This window comes from Oryzias latipes, chromosome 17, assembly GCF_002234675.1.
Source record: "Oryzias latipes chromosome 17, ASM223467v1".
NCBI classification, from domain to species: Eukaryota; Metazoa; Chordata; class Actinopteri; order Beloniformes; family Adrianichthyidae; genus Oryzias; species Oryzias latipes.
Genome location: NC_019875.2, coordinates 18,171,694 through 18,175,973, shown reverse-complemented (window position 1 = coordinate 18,175,973; position 4,280 = coordinate 18,171,694).

Here is a 4,280-nt window from a genome sequence, read left to right as displayed (position 1 = left end):
TGTCAAGGTGATCCTCTTCAGGAACAGAGATATAAAGGAGCAGTCTAGGCAACTCACTTCAGGAACAGGCAAATGAAGAGGAGCGCCTCCGGCAATCCCATGTTATTTCAGCAGGATAATACTGAACCACACACTATGGTTATTACAACAGCGGGGCTTCGTCTTCATCTTAGCTTCCTCTTATGCCCAAAAAACTTCAAACAGTTTCGAAAATAAAAATGGAGGACCTACTTAAATAAATATTGCTTTGTCACATTTACATTGAGGCTTCTAATTTTAAATGAACATATTGTGAAGGGAGACATTTCTTAGTCAGTGTTACACATATTTGTGCTATCACCAATGTTCAACTAAATGAAGAAAAAGAATTTCCTTTGAACACATCCCGACTTTTGCAGAGCCTATGGATGTATTAGGCTGAACGAACGTGAAAGCTTTGTGTCTGCATCTCACTGATGCTTCAGTCTGATGAAAGACGACCCAGAGGGCACATTATAGCAATGAGACCCACTGGGTGGAGGGTGGGGGGGGGGGGGGGGTTTGAGAGGGGAAAGCACGGTGTGTGTCTCCAGGTCTCATTTGGTTAAAACTTCAGCTCTGTTCAAAGGTGCACTTGAAAAGGACAAGCAATTATTTATTCATCAGTGCAGCGTCTCACAGATATGCAGGAGCGGAGATGCTTAATATGCTCTCAATTGCTCGGCTGTCCGCTACATGCTAGTGAGGCTGCTCATCTAGAAAACAAAATGAGGGGAATGTCCTCCAAAAGTCCTGATATTTGCTTCTTTTTCTGCTGGTGCTGCCCTGCAGAGACCACGATTCCACTTGTAAGGTAAGTGAATGTAGGAAAGGAAAAAGAACACAATGATGTGAAATAGAACCCCCCCCCCCTTCAAAAAAACAACACAAAACTGCACATCCTCTCTGCTATAAAAATGTCTGGAAACTGCAGTATTTAAAACACACTGTGTTTATCCCAATGCGGTTTCGAATGCATTCATATTAATCCCACCTCAGGTGGAATTGTCTCCTTCATCAGGAGTTGTCAGGCCACGAAACAGCACCCTCATCTGGTTATATGTGGTAAACATCTGGATCAGAACTGAATTCAAAATTAAATCTGAGAGAAGGAAACATTCCTTTTTTTATATTTTACAACGACTTATTTGTGATTTTTTTAAGTATATTTTAAAAACATCTGTTATATGATAGGAAAAGCCTGAGGAAAACACCAACCTGCAAAAGGGGCCTCGTGAGAGCTCAACTTTTACAGACATAGTTTTGAGCCGGATGCCAGCTCAGACGAGGAAAACAAAGACGCACTTTCATCTATTTGCCCGCAAGTGGATGCGTCAGAATGAAGCGGAACAGGGAGCTTGTGGCTTACCGTAGAAGCTTGAACTTCACACTTACAAGTTGTTTCTAATGACCTTTTTTTCGTCTAATCCTGATTCACAACAATTTGAATAAAGAAATACTCAGACATTTCATTTTAAGATTAATTTTCTTAATAGATGGCTTCCATCATGCGAAAAATGCCAAGTTAAAAACACCAAAAACACGATTTCCATCGGAATGGGTCTTTAAAAATAATAGGGGCCTTTTTTTCATACCCAAAAAATAAATTTAGGTCTCAACAGGTTATGATTTTAAAAATATCTACCATATGATAGGAAAAAACATGAGGAAAATCCCAGCTTTGAGTTGCAAACGGTGCCTCATTTTAGCGCAACTGTCAAAGATGGATGCAAAATGTAAAATATCAATCTAAATGCTTGCTTGGATTTAGGTATAAAAATGATAGAAATGTGTTGGATATCCTAAATTCAACTTTTGAAACTGACAAACTGACTGCGGTTTCTGTGGAAACAGCAGGGCACAGAGGAGGTGACGCAACACAGAGGCAAACCTGCACTTCAAATGGATGTAGAGAAATCTGATTCAAAACGAACGTTTGTTTAACAAATGACCGTGGAAGAAATCCCAAAATTACATGTCGGATTTGTTAGTATTTTGCTGTTTTAACTGAGTTTGATATGTGTTTAGTCTGAATTCATATTTTAAACAGTTTTGCCAGCTTGTAGCCTTCACTGAGAAGAAACGGGAGGAAGTAAACCGCAGCCTTCAATGAGCTTGCCGGAGTGCTAAACTGCAGTAAACTTCAACCATTTTGTCTTTGTGTCTTTCATTTTCAAGTTTCATATATACGTTTTAATAGAATCACTGTATACAGTAAACCTTTATCTTCACAGGATTGACATTTTTGAATAATGCTTTTGTTCAAGATTTAAGCATAAATCTACTCAGGTGTTGAGGAACAGACTTTTTTTCTGATAAAAAGAATAAAAAAAATAAGGAATGCACCTCCTTGGATTTCCCTTCAGCTGGTCATCCACTGTTTTTTAAGTTACAGAGAAAACATGGTAGCTGTAGTTTACACTTTGCAGCACACAAGAGGAAAGTGAGGTTTATTTTAAAATGCGTAGATGTCAAGAGACAAAGTGTTTGAAAAGCCAAACGTTGCATTAAAGCGTGCCTCTCAAAGTGGGCTTAACTCAATTTGCATGAAAGCTTCGGTGGAGGTTAAGCGTTTGAGGACTCCTCAGCTAAGCACACTATTTCATTCAGTGGTTGTGAAGTAGCTGTAATGGAAGATTGGACAAATGCTGGTGAAGTTACTGCTGGGTGCTCAGCACCAATGCATTCTACTTCAAAAAAGGACTTGTTTATTTTTACCTTTAGCTAGAGGAACAGGAACTTAGCATGCTGCAAGTATCACAACAAGGGTTACAACACAACAAGGGTCACAACACAACACATTACACATCAACTCACAACACATTAACTCACAACACCACACATTAACTCACAACACAACACATTAACTTATCTCACAACACATTAACTTAACAAACAACACATTAACTTAACAAACAACACATTAACTTAACAAACAACACATTAACTCACAACACAATAACTCACATCACAACACCACACATTAACTCACAACACAACACATTAACTTACCTCACAACACATTAACTTAACAAACAACACATTAACTTAACAACACAACACATTAACGCACAACTCAATAACTCACATCACAACACCACACATTAACTCACAACACAACACATTAACTTACCTCACAACACATTAACTTAACAAACAACACATTAACTTAACAAACAACACATTAACTTAACAAACAACACATTAACTTAACAAACAACACATTAACTCACAACACAATAACTCACATCACAACACCACACATTAACTCACAACACAACACATTAACTTACCTCACAACACATTAACTTAACAAACAACACATTAACTTAACAACACAACACATTAACGCACAACTCAATAACTCACATCACAACACCACACATTAACTCACAACACAACACATTAACTTAACACACAACACATTAACTCACAACACATTACATATTAACTCACAACACATTAACTTAACACACAACACATTTACTCACAACACAACACAACACATTAACTCACAACACAATAACTCACAACACAACACATTAACTTAACACACAACACATAAACTCACAACACAACAAAATAACTCACAACACAACACAATAACTCACAACACAACACAATAACTCACAACGGAAGTGAAGCTGCAATGGAAGTGCTTTTATTCTGAAATTTCCACTGGGCTGAGCTGCTAACTACCTAACAGAAAGTAACGTCACAGTGAGCTGTGGAGGGAGTATGTTATTGCTACAAGAGAAGCTAGCAGCAGTGTTGCCAGATTGGGCGGTTTTGGTTCTAAATTTGTGGGTAAAATTGGCTTTGGGCGGGTATGCATCAATTGGGCGGTTTTAGGGTCGGTTCGGCTGTTTTTTTCCCGTGGTTACCCATATATGATAGCAGACTACGTTAGGCCGTGTGGCTGTTGGAGTTCTATGTACTGAAGCTTCGTGAACGGCAAAGACGCTTAATGGACCGGGCTCTGTCATCCAACCTGTTGTTAGGCGTGTGGAACGCCCCGCTCCGCCTCTTAGAAATTGTGTTCTTTAAAGCTTGACACTGCGGCTGCATGTGGGCGGAGCTACCAGCTAAAGTTATGGTCTGATCGCTACATGGAGCTTGTCTGTGTATTTCAATCCATTGTAGACCGGGAGAATGTAGAGAGATCAGGTTTATTATTTTGAAGAGTTCTACATGGTAATCATGTTTCCATGTTTGAGTTCATAAAATCATCCCAGAGAAAGTCTTTGCTTCAACTCCCGCAG